The sequence below is a fragment of the Macrobrachium nipponense genome, chromosome 24 (genome assembly GCF_015104395.2).
Source record: "Macrobrachium nipponense isolate FS-2020 chromosome 24, ASM1510439v2, whole genome shotgun sequence".
Lineage (NCBI taxonomy): Eukaryota > Metazoa > Arthropoda > Malacostraca > Decapoda > Palaemonidae > Macrobrachium > Macrobrachium nipponense.
In genome coordinates, this window is record NC_061091.1 from 65,795,525 (window position 1) to 65,819,431 (window position 23,907).

The 23,907-nt window shown below is 37.6% G+C and overlaps 1 protein-coding gene and 1 long non-coding RNA gene across 3 annotated transcripts in view; one reads left to right on the forward strand and one right to left on the reverse strand.

Moving 5' to 3' along the window:
* The window catches only part of LOC135205709 (myoneurin-like), a 406,587-nt gene that overhangs the window by 371,583 nt on the left and 11,097 nt on the right, over positions 1 to 23,907 (forward strand). The window lies entirely within an intron of this gene.
* On the reverse strand, positions 5,091 to 10,404 carry LOC135204224 (uncharacterized). The gene is made up of 2 exons (XR_010312138.1): positions 9,694 to 10,404; positions 5,091 to 5,910 (listed from the first exon to the last, which is right to left on the reverse strand). It is a non-coding gene; the product is annotated as an uncharacterized LOC135204224 (long non-coding RNA).

The window sequence follows — 23,907 nt, forward strand, 5'->3', positions numbered from 1 at the left end:
TTGGGATCTTTGTTAACGCTGGAGGAAGTATGGAAGAAGAAGTAAAACATCGGGTACAGGCAGGCTGGAACAACTGGAGAGCGGCCTCGGGAGTTCTTTGTGACAAAAGAGTGCCGCTTAGGTTAAAAGGAAAATTTCACAAGACGGTGGTAAGAACAGCAATGCTGTATGGTACGGAAACAGCAAGCATGAGAAAAGCAGAGCAGAAGAAGATGGATGTGGCAGAAATGAGAATGCTTAGGTGGATGTCTGGGGTAACAAGAGTGGATAGGATCAGAAATGACTACATAAGGGGGTCAACTAAGGTGGTGGAAGTATCAAAGAAAGTGCAGGAGGGGAGGCTGAGATGGTATGGACACCTGTTGAGGAGAGATGAGGACCACGCTGGGAGACATACTATGGGAGTGGAGGTGCAAGGAAGAAGAAAGAGAGGGAGACCAAGAAAGAGATGGAAGGACTGTGTGAGAGGAGATTTACATGAGAAGGGAATTGATGAGGCAGAAGTGCAAGATAGAAATAGATGGAAACGGCTCATCCGAAACGGCGACCCCATATAAAAATGGGAAAAAGCTGGGAAGAAGAAGAAGAAGAAGAAGATCATCTTCCTTTTGAAGTTATTCTAGCACATGAAATTATAATACCAGTGATTCTGTGAATCACTTTGCCATCAAATTATCATCAATATTCAGTATTTCATGCACATGATTCTCTACGAAACTTCGCCTCCAAAATGATCACATTTCATCTGTAATTATACCATTATTATTTTCTACTATAATCATATGATAATTTTGTCCATGAAATCTTTATTTTTCCCTGTAGGGGGCTATAGTGCCGCCAGTGCACCTCCCGCAGTGAATTGTAGCAATTACTTAAGGTCCTTTTGCAGCATCTCTTCGGCCCCTATCTGTGACCCCTTTCATTCCTTATGTTGTACACCTCCGATGATGTTCATTCTTCCATCTTACTTTCCACCCTCTCCTAACAGTTGATGTCAAAGTGCTACTGCTTTGAGGTTTTCCTTCTGTTACCTCTTTCAGTCCTCTTTGCTGTCAGTTTCCGTTTCAGCACTGAATGACTTCTTCACAGGTCCCAGTGCTTGGCCTGTGGCCTAAATTCTATATTCAGTTCAATATACAACTGCTTTTGGAGCTTATGACACTCCAGTGGTAACTGAAGTTATTTCATTTGCACTTACTCCTGATACTTACTATTAATATTATTAATTATTATCATTATATTATTACAGTAGACCCCCATAACGCATTTTTGACATTTGCAGACTCACGCATTCAGGGATTTCTCTATGGACCATATCTACCCATTATTCCCGGGAAATTCATGTATTCACTGTATTTTTCTATAAGAAATATCCTCAAATTCCTGTTTTTTTTTATCAATTTCATCATCAAATGCACTTTTTGTGGTAGAACAATTAATATAACCAGGTATAAACATTTTTAGTGAGTTTTTCTTGAGTTTCAACTAACAAAATAGGCAATTTTAAGAGTTTTTATAGGGGTTTCGACTATTCGTGGGTTCTAGCAATTCGTGGGGTGGGGGGAGGTGTTTGGGAATCTGGTACGCATCCCCCGCGAATACAGGGGGAACACTATTACATTATTATTCAGAGGATGAACCTTATTCATATGGAACAGGCCCACAGAGGCCATTGACTTGAATTTCAGGCTTCCAAAGAATACAGCGTTGATTTGAAAGAAGTAAGAGAAGGTAATAGGGAACACAGAGGGAGAGCTCAGTTATCAGGAAAGAAAATATAAATTAACAAATTAATAAATAAGATAAAAATGTAAGTAAATAATAAGATACAAGGAGAACTGCTTTAGGGTAGTACATAATGCCTTGCATCATGTTTTGAAGTTTTGAGTTTCCAGTTGCATAACATCCTAAGGGAAACTGTTCCATTGACCCTAAATTCACTTGACTTGTACCCAATGGCTTACTTTTCACGGAGTGAGGTGGCAACTCGGGCATATTTCCTGTTTTCTGTTGACATCACATTTAATAACGAACTCGGTGGATAAGTTGAGTGCGCTCATTTGCATGTGACACCATTTTTACAGCAAATGTTGTCTACATATTGCAGGACTACGCTATGCTTCAAGGTGCCAGACAGCATGGTTATGTGATTGTCTTGAAGATTGTTTTTTATTAATCACAGGTGCTGCTTTGAAAATGATTAGGCTTAGTGATTCTCAAAAATGTTGTGGGGACTTGAGCTTTCTTTCAGCTTTATATAGCATTTGGATTCTGCTTCGCAGTCCTTTACACTAAGATATACTGTTTTAAGCAACCATTATACTCAAGCAGTAGCTTTACTAAAGACTAAGAAAACTGTGGATTCATTTTTGTCTGCCTGGAAATCCCTGGAAGAAAAAGGCAAAGTCTAAAGACCTGAAATCATACACTCATTTTTTGCGTACATGTTGAGGTTGCCTTCTCTCTCTCAGTTCCTCGTCGGATGAGTCGGTTACATGCTTGACTACTGATCTCAGGGTCTGGGTTCGCTTCCCCACTCTGCCAGTGTGGAATCAGAGGAGTTTAATTCTGGTGATAGAAATTCTCGGTGTGGTTCGAATCCCACAATAAGCTGTAGGTTCTGTTGCTAAGAAACCAGTTGGTTCCTAGCCACGTCAAAATATCTAATCTTTCGGGCCAGCCCTAGGAGAGCTGTTAATCAGCTCAAGTGATCTGGTTGAACTAAGATATAATTAACTTTTTCTCTCCCAGCATTATAGCAAGCTTAATGAGCAATCATGTAGGAAGTCATAACATTTAATAGATATTTAACGCATCTGAATCTTCACACTTTGCCATTGTACATTTTACCTACAATTCCAAATCTGCCCAATTTATTTCACAGTGGCCTTGATCTTGACTATGACTGAATGCGGTTATGACTCGCCATGTGCTTCTTGAGATCGCTTTTATGAGCACTTCGGTAAGAGCAGACGCTGCAAGCAAAGGGCTTTTCGCCAATGTGCCTTCGGACGTGGGTGTCGAGGTTGACCTTCAGAGCAAATCTCAGAGGGCACAGGGGGCACTCGAAGGGCTTCTCGCCCGTGTGTGTCATGATGTGCCGCCTGAGGTTGCAGGGCTTCGGTGACTTGTAGGGGCAGATCCCACAGGAGTACCATTGTGGACTCCCTCCTTGGCTCTTCCTCCTCCTCCTCTTCCGCATCTCTGCTTCTCCCCAGTCAGGGAGACCCTCCATCAAAGCCTGCAAAATGAGAACGGCTTCAGTAAGAGAATGATCCAGGAATTTTGCAGTTTTATGTTAAAATTAACGCATGCAAAAAATAAAAAAGCTCACTTGATTAGTATTTTGGTGGTTGTTATGTGCCTTGTGCTTGAAATTTCATAACAAATCCATTGTGTTTAGTAATGAGTAGTTTACAATTAACAGTCCATTGCAGTGAATATCACTTTCATACTTTTTAAGTTCAATTTGCAGAAGAAAGTGACTTTATAAAAGAACAACTGAATGTCCTCCTAAAAAAAATTTAATGTTGATAATATAATAATAGAAACAGAGCCATTAAACCAAATTGCTCTACATCCCATTTCCTTTCATGCAATCCTTATTGCCCAGTCCCAGAACTCTGCTATTGCACAAAGCACACTGCTTGATTCCTAATTCCACTGGTTGCATAAACTATATTCCATGCTCCCAAGCCTCTCTTTTGTACACATTCCAGGACACTCAAAATTTCCCTCTGTTGTAAGCTCTGCTGGTCCCTTCTCAAATTTCTTTGGGTTCATACACTTTCCAAGTCGCTTCCAGGTCTTCACTATTAACCTTATCCTAATAGCATGTCATTAACTGTTTATTTTGAAAATTCTTGTATTGTGTGAGTTTTACTGCTCATTGTCAAATGCCATATTTTGCATAAACCTTACTGCTTGCTACAAAACTATTCCTATTGGGAAAAATATTTCCTCCATCATTTCCAATTGCACAAGCTGTAATGCTCATTTATTGACCCTCTCTATTGCATAACCTTTTTTTGATGATAGCCAGTTCGTCATTGGACTAGTGGGTTCAACACCTACCTATCAATTTGGTAGCCCGCATTTGCTCCCTGCTGCTTATGCCAATGTGTAACCAAAGGAATTTATTTTTGGTGTTTAGAAATTCATTTCTTGATACATGTAAAATGTGGGTTGAAACCCACAATAAGCTGTAGGTCCCATTGCTGAGTAACCAATTGGTTCCTAGCCACATAAAAAAAAAAGAAATATAATCCTTCAGGCTAGCCCTAGGAGAGCTGTTAATCAGCTCAGTGGTCTGGTTAAACTAAGGTATATTTAACACTGTCCCCTCCTATGGGAGAAACCATAATGGAAGATGTGTGGCCACTCCAGTAATAGGTTTAGGCTTAAGATATGACTCAGTACATGGTTAAGAGGCAGTAATCTTCACTTAATAGACCTAAGCTTAGTGGATATTTGCACTTCAGCTATTATATTATGATTATTTTACTATCATTCTAGATCTGATACATTTTGAAATATATCTCTTAAAGCAAAATTTGAGTGTCAAGTACAGTTTACTTAGGTTAGGAACTATTGGTCTTTATTATTTATCAGCACAGCTAGGCCCCAAGGTGTCTCTTCGGCTGAGGTGCCACTGTAGTTTCCTATTAAATACACACATACCACAGAATTGCACACACTTTCACCATCTTACTGTCCACCATTCTTTCCACATGACCAAGCCTTTACACTGAAGAACAGTTCTTCTCACCCATTCCTTCAGAACAGATCCCTAATCCAGCTGTACCTTAGAAACCTTGGTCAACCTCTAAATCACATTGCCACCCCATGTTGCACCTTTGATGTGCAATCGACTCCTGGCGACTCGTCATTTTCTAATTATATCCTCCTCAGTCACTTTTACTATCACTTGCAACTTCATTCTTACCCTTTTACTAACTAAGCTTTCTTTTCATTTGATTCCCTGTAAAACAACTTACCTGAGTTGGAGCTGTTGTTCCTCTTTCATGTTGATATTAAACTTTTTGTCTGGGAGAATTTTGTAACAAACAAAATGGGCACTGTGAGGTATGTTTTTTTTTTTATTAAAACTAATTTTTTTTATTTGAGAAATTATATTTTTTAAGGAAAAGAACAAAATTCCTTGTCTCCATCAAACTGTGAAAAAGATTTCTCCACAAATTATCCTATGCATCTGCATCCATAAAGAATATAACAGTAAGGTAAGTTATTGACAAACTGCTGTTATGCTTCAGCACTCATGATGAATATCAAAATATACTGGCAGTATAGTATTGGAAAACAGTAAAGAAAAAAAAATATACGTATATATTTTACTAAACAAAATCTAAACTCTTGGTACATAAACGAAGTCGTGAAAGCTGAATGCTTATCGTCACGTCACACACAGCATTCATATAATAACTAATACACCATACTGCAGAAGTCTGATCATCCATTGCAATTCAAGGGCCACTATTTGTTTGCATGCCTGAGGTAATGCTTTTTAAGATCGCTGTTATGAGCACTTCTGTAAGGGCAGAGACTGCAGGCGTAAGGTTTCTCGCCCTTGTGTCTGCGAATGTGGGTCTTCAGGTTTGCTCTCTCTTTGAACCTCGAAGGACAAAATGGGCAGCTGAACGGTCTTTCATTAGTGTGTTGTAGGATGTGGGTCTGAAGTAGGCTTTCAGAGGCTGCCATGTAAGGACAGTGTGGACAGGAAGGTGACAATTTTACACCCAAATGTGGTGCAAATCCGCCACTGACCCCATGCTCATGGGCTACGTTCTGGGAGTAAATGTTGCCTGTGTCTTCTACACTGAGGTACCCACTGTCAGTTGTTCCCTGTCTCTGTCCAGTTCTAGTCCATTTGTTGGATGCATCAGCTCTCACCTGTGAAGACAGAAGCAATTTCCATGAGTGTAAAAACTTCGGCTTTTACTGGAACTACAGTACACAGTTCGAACATTTGTCAGTTTGTCAGTCTGATCTTTTTACCATTCCAGTTTGCTTGGGAGCCTCATTAGACTGTGGGATAAGTACTGCAATCATTCCCATAGAAGGCCAAATAGACACTCCTCCCCAAATCTTTTGTTACGATCTTTCAAACTTGGGTTTTACTTATTTTGTGACTTCTCTTACCCTACAATCATCTATTGCATTTACTCCCAAATACCTATAAGACTCAACCACTATCAGTACGTTCTTTCACTGACCATAATTTCTCAGTCTTCCTGGTACCTTCATAGCCTTAATTTTTTATTGTTCGTTTTTTAATTTTCTCCTCTTAAAATGCTCTCAACATTCTATTACAACCACTTTTGAGCTCTTTTGCCAGTTTGTGCAGGTTTTCTTCATTATCACTAGCAAAAATGTATGATTGCGATTGTGGGACACTCCAAGCATCATTTATGGCCCCTTTCCTGATTGACAACTTTGCACTTTCATCATCTGCTTTGTGATGCCAATTTTAGTAAACCATAACTCTGTCAGTCATCATTTGTGTCTGACTCCATAAACATGACACAACTTTACTTTGTACTTGTTTTACATATAACCAGTTACTCCTGTCTGTACAGTATATTCTAACTCAAGCTTCACTTTCATCATAAAAATAATTGCTATTCAAACTTACCCTCTCTACCTTTCATTCTCCATACCCCCATACATGGCATATCTGTGAATTTTATCATAGGCTTCATCTGCTTTAATTTAAAACATCTAATATAACTGTCTTATAAAAACCCTTGAGGCACACACCCTCTTCCTTGTCTAAAGCTACAATGCTTTTCCCTTCCATTTTTCCTCTCACATTCTCAATTAAAATCCTACATTGTACAATCTCTCCACACATAAACCTTTCACCTAATATAATTGAACAATGTATTCCTTCACCCATTACTTTGGAACTTTTCCCTTATCCAGACATACCTGTGACACATACAGGCACATTACTCTCCCACTCCATTATACAGCCATCCCCAAATTGCATGCTCTCATCTGTAATCCCGCGAACGCTGGATGCCTTTCCATTCTTTAGCATTTCCACATACTCTAATCTGTCTTCTGCCATCAGCAACTCTTTGCAATATCTTTTTAATAGTGACTCTATCAAGAAACGATTCTCTTGTACCAAAACACTAATTTCAGCATCCCTCCACTTACTTTTCATGCATCCTTCTTATGCACCAGTACAATGAACCCCCTGTATTCACGGACTCTGGACTTGCGTACTTCCGTATTCGCGGATTTTTATCTGGAACATATACCCCCTTTATTCACAGAAAAGTTGCCTACTTGCATTATATTTTTAAATGAGAAATACCCACAAATTCCTGGTTTTTTAAAATCAATTTCATCATTAATTAAATGCACTTTTTGTGATAAAACTATTTAGAAGAACCATGTATAATAATTTTTTTTTTTTTTTTAGTTTTAACTAACAAAATAGGCAGTTTTAAGCATTTTTATAGGGGTTTCAACTCTTCGTAGGTTCTATCTATTTGCGGGGGGAAGGGGTGGCTGTCTGGTACCCATCCTCAGCAGTTACGGGGAGGGTAACACTGTACAGGCAGTCCTTGGGTTACGATGGGGGTTCCATTCTTGAGACACGGCGTAAGCCGAAAATCGTCAAAAATCCCAGGAAAACCTTACTTTTAATGCTTTGGGTGTATTAAAAACTATGTAGACTGCATTTTTATTGCATTTTTTGTACTAAAACCCTCAATTATTATTTTGCATTTTTGGAGTCATATTTCTTCTGTCAGATCGGCGTCATAACCCAGGAACATGTGCTGTAAACCTGGAAATAATATCGGACGAATATAATTGAAAAGTGTCGTAACCTTGGAACGTCGTAAGCCGAACCAGTCGTTGGTAATAGCAAACACTTCTTACTGACATAGTAATCCTTTCCATGAATTATTTTATGCATGGTACTTATAAATAGTGTCATAAATCCTGGCCTGTGTTTTCATCCATCTTCCCCTTTTAGGCTCCGCTCTTGTCTTTCATATCATTAACTTTAAATATACATTTACATTCCTTCCCCTCCAGTTGAATCTGCCCTCTGTTACTTTTTCTTCAACCAGATAGTGTAAGTATCAGATATAGTACGTACTTCCAACCATTTCTCTTGTCATGTACGTATGCCTCCAACCACACTTTCACCATCAGGTAACTTCTCCATCCACTCTGTACTAACATAATTTATGACCTTATTTTTTGCCATTTTCTGTTTCTCAAGTATGCATACTGAAGTAGTACTTATATTCATTTTTGGAAAAATTGTGCTCCAACAATTAAACCACCATTTACTATAGCACAGTTCCATGCAACTGTGCACCTTCTCATTGACTTCTGAGGTGCTGTGCTTATCAATCACACCATCTCGTTCTATGTCACACAACACAAACTCCCTATTTAGTTATCTTACTGTTAAAAGAAGCAATCAATTAAGTGACTAAGTGATTGATTCCTTAAGTAAAGTTATCATCATAGGTACAAAAGGTCATCATTATGATGCAGATTTGCTCGGTATGTACATACTGTTTTCTTTGATTACAGTGAATTACACAGGACAATAGTAAGGAAAAAGGTGAAGGCAAATTAGTTTTGCACACACTTGAAAAGCTTCATGGGTTGTAGATAGTTTCTTCACAACAATACCGTGAAAATGCTTGTGAAACATATATGTATTTCAAAATATTATTGAAAGTAGCACAAGTTACATTGTAGGGAAATGCTGTTACATTTTCTGTGTACATTTGGACTTGAAAAAGAATTCATTGGTTTGACGAAACATCTGTTATAGAATTTTGATGAAAAATCGTGAAATTTTCAATTTCCCCAATAACTAGATCATTGTAATGGCTTTTTAGAAATTTACTATACTGAATTTTCAATGTATGCTTCATGATAAATACTTCGTATGGAACAATTCCCCAAAATGAATGAGTAAAAACCCTACGAAATATTCTAACAAAACTTATAAAGCCATGAAAAAATAATTCAAATTAATTATACTGTATGTTCCACAGATCATGTTTTTGCAAAATAAACAAGTGGTGTTGGTGGGAAATTAAATTGCTATAATGCTTGCAATGTTCTGTATATATCAGAATAAGATAACATTTCAGTAATGTTCCAGAAGAAATAAGAAAGTACAGTTTTTTACCTGTATGAAGTCTTCAGAATATCATAAAAAACTCTTACAGTATAAAAACTCATAATCAGAAATTACTCTCTGATACTTAAATTGGCCTCAGTAAGGTTAAAAATGCTTCTGGGAAGACTTGCTGGTTAGTCCCTGAATGCTCATCGGTGCACTTAAGGCAGATTCGAGTAAGAAGTATAAAGTAGCATAAATGTCTGATCTTGCACTATGAACGATCATCCACTACAAGTTAGTATGTATGCCCCAAGGAATGGTTTTTTTAAGCACTGTGATGAGTAGTCCTGTAAGGGAAGAGCTGCAGGCATAAGGTTTTTCACCCGTGTACCTCTGAATGAGAGTCTTCAGGTTTGCTTTCATGGTGAATCTTGAAGGACAGAAAAGGCTACTGAAAGGCTTCTCTTTGGTGTCTAGCAGGAAGTGTTTCTGAAGTGGATTGTGTGAGATGCCTTTGTAAGTACACTGTTGACATGAATGTGACCAGGTGGAAATCTGTCACTTACCCTTTGCAGGTGTGTGACAGGTTGGGAGTAAACACCACCTTGGTCTTCCACACTAGGGTACTCCATGTCTTTTGTTTCCTGTCTCTTTCCAGCTCTTGTCCATTCATTAGATACTTCCAGTCCCACCTGCAAAAATGGAAATGATTTGGATAAGTTTAAGAACCTGGGCATTTACTATACAGGCAACACATATTAGTTTGTCAATGTCACCCTCCCATTTAGCTCAATTGAGATGTTAATTTGGACAACAGATAAAGAACTGGAATCTTCCTCTGCAAGGTCAGATTGCTATTAAAAAAGGGACCTTACCTCAGGTATGGAAAGCAAAAGAGTTGCATAAGTCTACAACTCAGATATTGTCCAGGGAGTAATGGCAATGCAGCTTTCAGATACACATAGGATCTCTTCCCATTTTAGGATGTTATTGTCGGCATACATAGTATAATTACAAAATCAAATAAGTTTGTATATCAGATGACAAAAAAGATTTTCTCATACCATTATGATACCAAAGGATAAGCATTTATTTTGAGTCAAAGTATGAAAGTGTCATTTAAAAACATTGATACTTACCTGTTCACAGGAATTTGTAAAGAGAGCAACCAAGGTATTTTGCTTTTCTCATTTTTGTCACAGTACAGGCAGTGCCCGGCTTATGACAGGGGTTCCGTTCTTGAGACGCATCGTAAGCCGGAAACGTAAAAAAATCCTAAGAAAACCTTACTTTTAATGCTTTGGGTGTAATAAAAACTATGTAAACTGCATGTTTATTGCATTTTTCATCAAAAAACCTCTAAATATTGATTATTTAGAATTTTTGGAGTCATATTTCTTCCATCAGATCGGCATCGTAAGCATCGTAACCCTGGAACGTGTCGTAAACCTGGAATTAATTTCTGTTGAATATAATTGAAAAGCGTTGTAACCTCGGAACATCGTAAGCCGGGACTGCCTGTAATTATTTTGCTCTTCTCATATTTTTGTTACAGTACTTGATGCAGTAGTATTGGTAATTGTTGTCCTTTATGATTTAAGAATTGATTTCCCAAGGTACCATTTGATGTGCTGAATAGAGTACTAGTATTTTCATTTGGTTGTAACTATGAGAAAAAGCAAAGGAAATCAAATATACTTGTTAGTTGAAGTCCTTATATTCACTACTTCTCCCAGATCTGAAATTAGTGATGATATAATTGATAAATTGTCTGTGAGACATAACTACCTTAAAGCTAGTTAAAAGTCATTTAAAGAGAAAGCTAACCTTTTTTATTATTTTATAAGCATTTTTTCCTTTGTGGTTCCATAGGAGTGTATTTTTCACATAGTCATTACTAAACATTTCCAGTTCAGAATCTGTCATATGTAAGGTAATTAACAGTTTGATTCCTCGGGGGTATGAGTAACATAATGAATAGCAGAGCTATCTTCTGCAGAAGAATGCATTTAGTATACTTCATTTATACTATTTGTGATGAATTCTACCTACTGGTAAAGATAGCCATATCTTTGCACCAGCTTGCAAGTCGGCATTGGAATAAAAAAAAAATGAAGAAGATTGCTTGGCTGACCCAGATGAATGTCTAGTTCACCTGTTCTGCATCACGTCTGCGTTGTTTTCGCTCTTGTCAGGGTTTTTCATGAGTGGTTGTCAGTATTATATCTTTATATGTTTAAGTAACTTACCAAATGTTACATAGCTATTGGTTCCTAACCTACGGCAGCTTAAAAATTCAAAATTCACAAGGTGGCACTGCTATCATTTGTGTGTAGATGAACAGATTCTGCCCACTATCCGGGACTTAGAGAAACAAACTAGCAAAGAGCTCAATTCGTTTCCTGCTGGCTTCTGACCAATATTGGGAGTTTTCTTCAGGTGCTTCGTTGCTTTTCAGATATTTATTTGCCCGATCTTTGGTGAAGTATTCAGAATTTGTTGTTATTGTGGCTTTCAATAATCAGTTGTTTGTTTTGTTGTTAACTATAGGAATTTCTTTAGTTAACTTGTTGGATACTAGCTCATGTAGCATTCACTTCTGTAGAGAGAGTTGTTATTACTAGATTACCCAAGTTTTCTTATGATTAGTATACTAATTGTACTCAATGTAGGACACAAGAATGTGTTAAGGATACTACTTGCCCAGAATGTCAGGATTGGAAAGATAAAAAATGGAAGAATTTACAATCTCATTTAGAAAAGCTTGAGAGAGATAGAAAGAGGAAGTCAGCCCTTAGGGCTGAGAATAGAGTTAGTACAGAATCTACTCCATTGCCTAGTGTAGTGGACGATAAAACTATTTCTCTTACTTCCCCCATCTTGACTCCTACTTTACCACTTACCCCTGAACCAGGTTCACATGTTCCAGTCTTCACTCCATTGCCATCCTCGAATCAAGGTCGTAAGTTTGGATTTTTATCCAATACCCTGATAGAATGAGGTCTGCAATTAGATCTCTAATGAAGAAAAATGTGCATAGTGAAAGTTCGCTAAGAAGTGACAGTATTGTGAAAGTTGAGGAGGTGGCTGTCCATCCAACCAGTGCTCCTAGACAAGGGTCCCTGTCCCACTCCCCAGCACCATGAGAAGGCATACTGGAAGTCCAAAGGAGGCTGATGAGGTTTGCCTATGAACAATCACCCCCTCTATTGAGCCTGTAATTCATTCACAGGCTAAGACCAAATGCCATTGGAAAGGTGTTTCTGTGCATCAGCTTTCATCAGAGTCGGACTCTCCCAGCCTGGACAAGAAGCACCTGTATTGCTATCTTGCTTCTTCGCGCACCCTTACTGCTATCCTACCTCTTTGTGCCCTCTCAAGAGATATGCAGAACTTGGTGATTCCTCTCCTCTTGCAATTAAGAGGTATAAGGAGGTTAGCATGCAATCTTCCTGAAGCTTTCAGGATCAGTCTGCTTCTCTTACTCGTCCTCGTCGTTGGTTTGGAGATGGTCCTAAGCACCCAAAGTGTCTGACTCTAATGAATGTCAGGAGCCAGCATTCTCATACCAGAATTTCACTTTCGAGCACCCGGTGCCAACTTCCCAGTGCCCAGCACCAGCTACCGAGTGCCTGGTGCCAACTTCTGGATGATTGACTCCTGGTCATCCACTTTTACTATCATCAGTTCAAGAGGATAGCTCATTAGCTCCTCTCCAAAGTCAGTTGTCAGAGCTTATGGGTTTCTTGAAGAGAGCTGCAAGTTTCCAAAACCCAAAAAAAGTCTTTGTCTTCTATCTCTACAGGGGAAGAAGAGGTTGTTCATGATTCAATCCCATCTGCATACAGTGAACCCCCTGTACTTATTCACATTCTCAAGATTTGCGGACTCAGCTATTTTCGGTTTTCTCTATGGAACATATCTACCCATTATTCAGAAAATTTTCCCATTTGCAGTATTTTTCACTGAGAAATAGTCACTAAGTAATGTACAGGTGTAAGTGTTTACATAATAAAAATATGGAATGTTAGTCCATATATATAAAAGTCTAAAACTAAAGAGGTCAACCAGATTGCTTGCAGGAATGTGATCAGACTAGAGACGCTAAAGATGACGTATACAATAAGTATGTAAGCTAAGATAACATGCCGTCACCTGTAGTCATTCAATTGTTTATAAACATTAGTCCAAGCTCCCTGCTTGAGACAACTACCCCAACCTATTATTCAAACGGCCTACGTGATCTGTAGCGTGTCTCATTCGATTGTGTGTTCGTATGAAACTATGTCATCTGATAGTATGTTCATATGTTCGAACTACTGTCTGTTCCTTCATAACTTGTAACAGAGATGGTAGACGGGCAGAACAGAGTTAGCTATCGTCATTAGAAGACCTGTACCTCTTTACCTAAGCTTTATCATGTAGAGGAATAGGATTAGCCATCATCATTGGCAGAAGCGATCAAGCTATCGTCATAGAAGACTTGTACGATCATACCTGATCTTCATCATGTAAAACTTCAGAAGAATATACTATTTTTATACCTTGTGTTTTCTACAAGAACCTCACCGAACCATGAGTTTAACACATCGTCGTAAAGATAATACCGACTTCGTAAGTGATCTACAAAACCCCAGACACTCCATTGAAGATGGAAGTGCAATACCAACCGACTTAGCGTATAGATTATCGCTAGTCTAACATTACCTCATAGGGCGCCTTATCATACAAGGCACAAGCCCTAATAATTGGTGGCCAGCGGACCAGAAGAACTCTACAACGTCCTACGAAGAAAAAAAAAAAACAGAATAATAAATCATGAAGTCAACGACGACGAAAGCAGCAGATTCTTCAAGCAACCTAGTATCATCATTAGTGAGCGACTTCAGAAAACAACAAGATTCGTCAAGCAACTTAGTATCATCGTTAGTGAATAACTTCAAGAAACAAAACCGACGTGTCCTTTTCCTACGGCAACGGAAGCTTCGTCTCTCATTAGAATCATTTAAGAAAACATCGTTAGTGAGCGTTTCCGGCACTGCAAGAAACAAACCGAACGCGTCTGCAGCATCGGATTTTCAAGGGCTCGAATCATCGAAACAACGCGCACGGGGGAAACTGAAGCCAAACCAGGTCATCCGCTAAATAGAGAAGGAGGACCAAGGCCGTGTGTCGTTATCGGAACACCGTGACTTCCCACAAAAGCAAGCTAAGTACAATTTTTTATTCATTTGGAGTAACTTTGAGTGTTTCCTTTACAGGTAGAATTTCGTTATTCCTGTGGCTGAAGTTACGAGACATTCTTAATCTTACTTTTTTACAGAAATTATCTATATCATTGAGATTTCGCTACTGCGAGTTTTTATCTTTGAGTGTCTGTTTCCAGAAGTTCTACTGAAATATCATAATCATATACTATGTTAATTTTATCATTTTGGGTGATATAATCCCTTACGTAACAAATCATATTAAACAGTGAATATGCGTTTACGCAGTGGACGTCTGTATTTATACAGATGCATGGATAGGGTCGTTAAGCACCGTAGTGATTAGAAAACACACAAAAAACAAGTGGAACACCCGTACAAATCTATATAAATTAGAGGTAACACTATTTCGGGTCATGACAATAAATGCTCCTTTGCAAGTCCCGATCGCAGTTTTAGCCTTGAGTTTTTTGAGTTATTATAAAATATCGAACCTCAATGACTCAACTTAACTTTAAAATACGGCTGGATTGCAAGGAATAACATGTCTGTAAAAACTTTCATCAGGCTAAATGCGCTGACCAGGATCCCTCACTATTTCAAATTTTAGCAAAGAATGAAGTACAAACAGTTAATATTGAATACAGTAGAGATAACTTGTCTTATTAGTAATCGCTCAGTTCCTAATAGTTCGTCATTCATTGCTTTATACGTAACCAGCAACATAATGCTAAAAAACACACAATACGTTGCCGATGGTAATAAAGAGAAGGATCCTAATTATTACAAAAAGAAATAGAAACAGTAGCCTTTCAGAATCAAACAAGCAAACTCGGTTACTGTGTCACCTAGTCAAGCGGTCAAGGTTAGTCAAAAACTGCCGAAGTGTTCAAAGCATAGCAAATTCCACACAATAAGCGACTCTAGCAGAGTGGGGAAAAGCGATGTTGGTTCATACATACCGATATCTTTTTGAACTAAAAAGGATTTTTCCTATGCATCACACGACAGTATCAAGTAATCAGAGCAGGTTCTAGTAATTTTAATACATTAAGTTATAATAAATGGAGGTGGGGATAAAGCCCGACTGTACGCGCCCGTAAAAATTAGAATATCTTGTTTATTTCTTTAGTAGACGTAATATCCTGTATTTACGGATCACCGTCTGTTGTTCGAACTTCCCTAATGAGAAGTCCGGAGGTATAAGCGAGCGCTTACAGATACCTCTATAGTTATAAAAAAACATTGATCTGTATCTAGCGTAATTGTAAGATTCATCTAGGGGTATACAAAATATTATCTTACATCCTGCAAAATAAGGCGTGTTTATCAAAGGGAAATCCTATAAACCTTCAAACATATTAAAATCCGTTTGAACAAAAATGAGACAGTTAATCAAATAATAACTTATATAAAGGAACTATACATTTGTCTCATAAATCGTAACATTGTTCAAATGACCCAACAGAATTCTCCCACAACCGCAGTCGCACTTTGCACTCAAAATTTCGAGAAACATGCACCCTCGAATGTCTTAGTGCGTGTAAAAAGACTTTGCTGGGAAATGAAATTTTAATCCTTCCCGACACTCTGAAATATAACGATTTCCGCGAACAAAGCCCTAAAAGTATACATATCGTGGATACGGAAGTTATAAATATCGCATTTTTTATTGTTTGTTTGTATGGTATTTTTAACGTTGCATGGAACCAGTGGTTATTCAGCAACGGGACCAACGGCTTTACGTGACTTCCGAACCACGTCGAGAGTGAATTTCTATCACCAGAAATATACACCTCTCACTCCATTATTGTTGCTAACTTTTAATCACGCCCAACCAGTCGTGGATGAATCTCTCTGATAATCTATCTAAAGTAATATCCGTAAAGTCATCCAAGCAGAGGTGATTCAGCAGAAATTTTTTTTATCTTTTACCTGAATACCAGGAAGTTTCTCCACTGGCGAGTGATCTCTGGAAAAAAAAACGGATGTAATTTAACACAAAACACGGTCTAAGGACAAACATAAAGCTATTTACGTACCTTCGTATAGATTCTCAATGAAATTTCAAAATAGAGATAAATGACGAAGTTGAAAAATGTTAGTAATAGGAGTCATTAGGAAATCAAATAAGCCCATATAATTTTTCCCTCAAATGTCATGCCATAAAAGATCGGATTTCGCGTATCTGCGTAGATTCTGTCGCTTAAACAAGGAAACGACTCCCGATAGTTTCCAGTGCGATGTACCGACGACATCTTATCTCTGTTAGGTTAGAATACATTTTTTTTCACCAACTTGGACTTACTTAAATGCTTTTACCAGATACCATTACCTAAGTGATTGTACCTCATACACCGTTTTCAGCCACACTCAGGGGGACATTATCAATTTTTACGTATGCCTCCGGCTTACGTTGCGCCCCAATTATAATATAGTGTTTGGAGACTTTTAAGGGATACCCTACATGCTTATATGGTTGATCTTGTAATCTTTTCTAATACCTTAGAAGTACATTCACATAAAGTAGAGCTAGTGCTACAGAGACAAAGACAAATAATCTCAGAGTAACATATCTAAATGAGAGTTTTTTAAAACCGAACATGTTTATCTAGGTTTTATGTGTCTGGTCAAGGTCTTAAAAGTAGTCCATGGTAAGGTGTCGGCTATTCATAACTTTCCGTACTTATTAACGTAAAAGGGGGATACAGCACTTTTGCGCTGTAGTGGGTATTACAATCGTAAAAAACAATTGTAAATATGTAACTCTTCAATCATGACAGCTCCTTTAACAGATCTTACGAAGAAGAGCGTAGATTTATTATGGTCTGAAAAGCATCAACAGGCATTCGATATCTTAAAAGCGGAATAATGCAGCTCACCTAACTTAAAAATCCCTGATTTAAATAAGGAATTTTTTTTTTATTGCAACAGACGCCTCAGACCAAGGGGTAAGAGGGATACTACTTCAGTAATGTGATAAACAGTTCTTCCCTATAGCTTTTTATTCACGTAAACTAAAGCCCTCTGAAAGTAAATATGCAGTAATAGGCAAGGAAGGGCTAGGTATCTTTAACACTAGTACATTTTAAGTTCATAATCTATGGCTATCCTGATAAAGTCCTTACTGAACATGAGTCCTTTACCGAGTTTTTCAAAGGCTTTAATCACAGTCCAAAAGGAACTCGGTGACAAATGATCATTCAGGTCTTTGGAGCCAAGATAAGATATCTACCTGGGAAAGCAATTATCATAGCTGACGCATTATCCCGCAATCCCGCATCATACTGCAAAGAACCATTAATTAGACTAAAAGATATAGAAACATCCGTACCTATTGTTAAAACCGTATCTAAACAAGAAAATTCCTTAACCCAAGAGATCGCGAGCATTGAATATCTGGGTCGGAGCGCAGAACTGTTACAAACTGAACAAAGCAAGCGTCAACAGACATAACCCAAACAATAAACACTTCGAACGGAAACAGAGTCAGCAGCAATAAACACCAAACAATAAACACTTCGAAACGGAAACAGGGTCAGCGGCTAAGCAAAAACAATAAACACTTCGAGCAGAAACCCTAAAGCAAAAGTACATTTAAAGTATGTGTATCAAAATAATGTAATCAAATGTAATATTATATGTAGGTCTGTGACGAGGAAAACCCGAAGAACACAGCAGATGACTAACGACCAGGTAGTAGTAATAATCTCTCTCATACCAATCGTCATAAACTGGTTGCATTCCGTCATCCAGGGTTCCATAGTATGTCACAGAAAGCCAAATCACTATTTTACTGGCCTACAATGCTTACAGATATAAAAAGCACATAACTAATTGTAACATGTGTCATGAAAACAAGGGATACACTAAGACACCTGTCAGTTTAGGAGCCTATCCTGTGCCAAATCAATCCTTGAAAGAATATACGTAGAATTATTAACAGAATTACGAGTCTGACAGAGGGAATAAACACTTCTTAGTGTTAATAGTTCCTTGACACGTTATATAGAATTAATAGCACTAAAAACAAACACCGCAATTGAGCGCGTTACGAATATTTATGAGTGCTAAATCAGTAAATATGGAATTCAACACATAATAATCTGTGACTCGGGTGGTGTAAATCAATAATAATCTCCTTAACACGTTGTGTGAATTCCTTTCCATTAAGAAAACCAATAATATATTTGATCACCCAGAGTCAATCGGTTTGGTAGAATAACGGATAATTAAATAGGAAGTGTCAATGTCTTACGAGTTACAACTCGTGATATTGGATCCGACCGGATTATAGCGGTTCTCGCGTTTTAACTACCTTATCATTTATATCTTGTATCTATAGAATTGATGCCGCAAGTAGCCTTATACGGTACGCCGCTAGAACACTTTTCCACATATTCAAGCCAACCATTAATTTATCATATATATATATAAATAAATAAATATAAAAAAAATAAAATAAATATGGATACAAGTGGAGTCATATAATACACTCCGTAAGAAGTCGGAAGGGTTACAAATTATAATAAAAAAGGAATCACGATAAAATCAATAAGCAAAAACGTAACCATAGATAATTAAATATCCAAATAAATATATGCGTAAAGATTTGAACTCTAACTTAACGCTTTAGTAATGACAAATAAGCTAAAAGTTCAAACACATATCAAAACCTACTGACATATTGTCTGTCCCGGTGATTTATAGTCGTAGTCAATGAAAAAAAAAAAAAAAAAAGAAATTAAATAAATAAATAAATAAATAAAATAATGATAAATAAAATAAAAGAGATTTTTAAAGTCAGGAAGTCTAGAAGTGAAAATGTTATCTATGGATAATCCTATATGAATCTTATACAAGGCTAATAATATATATAGAATTTGTATGGAAACCTTTTCATATAGTTTGAATAAGGAATATTTATTTAACATAATGCCAACATGAAACTAATATATTGTTCAATTTTGGTACTGTTGTTTTTTTTTTTTTTTTTTCAGACATTCTTCTCATGCGGGTGGAGAATTAAAACACTAAAATATCATTTGAAAATACTAAAGTCGTATCTCTTACAGCAAGTAACGTAACTCTTAGCTGGCTGAGAGCAATCTCCTGCCAAGTGACGACGTCATCATTGCCGTATCAGCATTTGTTCCTTTTAACCTCAATAATCTGCTTACACAGGCTTCATCTGTGTGTCGTCTCTGCTTGCAAAAGCAGATTGACTGGAGAAGGGAATGCTTAGTTCATGAACTTCACATGTGGTTCATAGGTCACATGACAGCCACATATATTCTTATCCGTGTGTGTAATGCAATTAGTTAAGGACTTGCAATCATTTTAAAAATTAATGAACAAAATAAGCAAATAGAATTTCTATAACAACAAAATGAATTAATTTTTTTTTCTGAACCTCATAGACATTTTAGAAAAGTATCAAGATATGTATATATGAAATATTACTTGCAACATTAGCTTATTACAATTCAAGAAAACATTCATGGGAAAATGTTCACATTTCTTGGAAAACCCAAAGTTTATTTAGAAATTAGTTACATAGTGGGTTTTTCGTTGCATCTCCTACCTATTAATAATGTTTTAATAGTTAACCTCAGAAGATGCGCACGAGAAAATTGAATATGAAACTTTTTGTAGGGCACATAGAATCATGATTAATCTTCTCTTTGACTCTTATGTTGCCTGGCAATCTTACAAATAGCTCCGTTTCCACTCTTTGTCTAGTAACTTACTACCAGTAATATCGAATTTTCTTTGGGATTTGTATTGATATCTGTTTATTTGTTATAATAAATGGATATTTTTACAATCATCATAGACCTGGATAGGTTCACTCATTGTTGAATGCCATGGATAAAAAAGTTTGCACAGCGGACTCTTTTGAATTCCGAAATATCAGCGAATTCATGTGGGTTAAGTCTGGTCTAAATGGCTCTCTCCCCTCCCTGTATTTGGATGTTGTCTGAATTTACTTTGCCCTTGTGACAAGTATAATTAACTTGCAGGCTGATTAATGGAACCTGGTTACAGTATCCTGCAGTATGAGAGTTTCACAAATCGGCACTTCAAAAAAAAAAAAATCGTTCGTCGCAGCGGACGACTACAGTCAAGTAACAACCGCCTACAATGTGAAAGAATTTCATGGACTTCTTCGACCGACACCGTATCTCGTCGTTAATCTCGTTTTCATGCGGAACGCTCCAGCGGCTGTCGGAATTCGACTACAAAAAGGGACATACTTCCGACAATTACGACCCGAAGGATATTCAACTCTACTTACTTTGCTGGCGAAGGACTCGTGCTGGGATGATCTATTCATCGCGAAACGTAATCGTGTAGCTTAGGATGCAGAGAATAAGTATGAGCGCAAAATAGAACGTTGACCCGCCCAGGCAAATTTTCCCCTTGTTTTAACCATTGAAAAAGGCCGTTTCAATTGGCTAAAGGTGGTTGTCTGGAACTGTGTAATGGACGAAAAGTTGTTCGAAAGCTAGTTAAAAGTGAAGTAGTATAACCTCGGTCATGTATCCTATATATATAAAGTATCATGTATCCTATATATAATTGATCATAAATAACAGAATCGAAATATATTTTTTTGCGTGTACGCACTAGGAATCTATATATAAATGATCATAAATAACGGAATCGAAATATATCTTTGCGTGTACGCAATAGGAATCTATTTAAAGTGCACATATATTAATCATAATTATATGAATCCATATACATATGTATAACAAATCAGGTAGCCTATAATCAATCTGTTACCTTTTATCTTACCAATATCTGCAGTTAGTATATGAATTAATGAATCAGATATATAACATTTAGCAAAATAAAAATCAACGAATCAATCAGCATAAACATTAATAATGTTATCAATTCATATATGAAAATTTTTATCAGTTAAAATATGATTTTTATCATGTTAATCTTCATTCTATGCAATTATCAGAGTACATTAGTATTTTCTGTAGCATAAGTATCTTAAAGAGATGAAGTGAAAAACTGTATCATTATATATCATGTGATCACTATTATTTACCAATATCATTGTTTATATTTTATTACTTGAATCAATTCATGTACACCATGAATTTTTATTTACTTATATATATATATATATATTCATATAGTGTCTGTATCACACTCCTTATAAGTCAAATGCAAGTCAAGTTTTGAGTAATATTCAGTAGTTGGTTTTGGTAGCTGACCGAGCTAATGTAAGTGTTTACATAATAAAAATATGGAATGTTAGTCCATATATATAAAAGTCTAAAACTAAAGAGGTCAACTAGATTGCTTGCAGGAATGTGATCAGACTAGAGACGCTAAAGATGACGTATACAATAAGTATGTAAGCTAAGATAACATGCCGTCACCTGTAGTCATTCAATTGTTTATAAACATTAGTCCAAGCTCCCTGCTTGAGACAACTACCCCAACCTATTATTCAAACGGCCTACGTGATCTGTAGCGTGTCTCATTCGATTGTGTGTTCGTATGAAACTATGTCATCTGATAGTATGTTCATATGTTCGAACTACTGTCTGTTCCTTCATAACTTGTAACAGAGATGGTAGACGGGCAGAACAGAGTTAGCTATCGTCATTAGAAGACCTGTACCTCTTTACCTAAGCTTTATCATGTAGAGGAATAGGATTAGCCATCATCATTGGCAGAAGCGATCAAGCTATCGTCATAGAAGACTTGTACGATCATACCTGATCTTCATCATGTAAAACTTCAGAAGAATATACTATTTTTTATACCTTGTGTTTTCTACAAGAACCTCACCGAACCATGAGTTTAAACACATCGTCGTAAAGATAATACGCCGACGTTCGTAACGTGATCTACAAAACCCCAGACACTCCATTGAAGATGGAAGTGCAATACCAACCGACTTAGCGTATAGATTATCGCTAGTCTAACATTACCTCATAGGGCGCCTTATCATACAAGGCACAAGCCCTAATACAGGCAGCCTGAGTTATCGGCACGGGTTCCATTCTCGGAGGGGTGCTGATAAGCGAAAACCGCCATTAACCGAAACTTAGCAATTTATAGCGCTTATGGCGCCGATTTTTAGTTAATGGCGCCTCTGTGGGTATGTTATGGTGCCATAACTCTCTTATCAGCACCTTATGGCGCCATAAATCACCTATTTTATGGTGCTAGGCAAGTGCCATAAAACCAGATCGCTATAACTGAGTCCATGGATAACTGGGGACTGCCTATATTTTCATATCAATATTCAGGTATAAGCATTTTCAGCAGTGGTTTTCTTTTGTTTGAATTATGAAAATAGGCAGTTTTAAGTATTTTTAGATGAGTTTTAAATATTAGCGATTTTACCTAATATGGTGGGTGTTCACTGTACTAGTATCTTTTGAGATTTCTCCTGGATAGCTTTCCAGATTTCCTCGTTCCTGCTGCTCCAACTTCCACCTTCCTGATGAAGAAGCATCTTCTGAATGTACAAAGCTGCCTTTACCTAGTTCTTCCCTCTTCCTCGAGGAAAGCTCTACGTGAAGTGCATGACTGGCTGGCCTCTAAGAAAGAGCAAGGCAAAGCTTTTCCTCCGAGCAAACTCAAGTAGATGATGTACTCGTTCTACGCTTCTGTGGAAGCTCCTCCTTTGGGAGTTTCTGCTCCTCCCGAGGAGACTTCTGTGGCTTGTTAGATTCAGCTCGTAGAACACCTTTCTCTTCAGCCAAAGTAATGTTTTCCGCCCCCGAAGTAGACCACCTTATTAAGAATATTTTTAGGGTTCTCGAGATTTTTAGCTTTCTCAATTGGGCTGTTGGGGCTTTACCAAAAAAAATAGAAGACTGCCCAGTTTTCACTGAAGACCTTGCCTCTGATTGGTTGGTGTACTGTCGTGTGCTGACTGGGCAGTAAGAGATGGCTCGTCAGAAGTCACCTCTCTCTTTTCAGTGGGATTGTTGAAAAAGAGGAAACTCTGATGATTCCACCAAGGATTGTCCGCTCTGGCCCTGACACGCCTCAGGCGTCTCATTAGAGCAAAAGGTTTTTTTGCAACAGGCTGCAGAGGCAATTGTGAAGTGCAGGGGAATGTCCTCTACAAATTCTACCAGTCCAAATGGGTAATCTTCAGAAGATGGTGCAGCTGCTATAACATCTCTTCTTTTGAGATGTCTATAAATCAAATACATAGTAGATTTCTATTATTCTTGAAGTCTGTTCAGAAATTATCGACCTTTACCATCAAAGGGTATAGGTCAATGCTTACCTCAGTTTTTAAACATAGAGGAATGGATCTGTCCTCTAACCAAGACATGGGCAACCTAATCAAATCCTTTGAGATGACAAAGCAAGAAAGTTCCTCCAACCTCGCTTGGAATTTGGACGTTGTACTGAAATGGCTCTCAGGTTCTGTGTTCAAACTGGTCCAATCTGTCTCACTCAGGTATCAATGAGTTGCAGGCAATAGACAAAAGAGTAGGTTTTGGCCAAAGGGATGCAGTTTGCTCACTGTCTCTCAATTTCCTTGCTCAAGATAAGGATCCGTCCAAGCCCTTTCCTCAG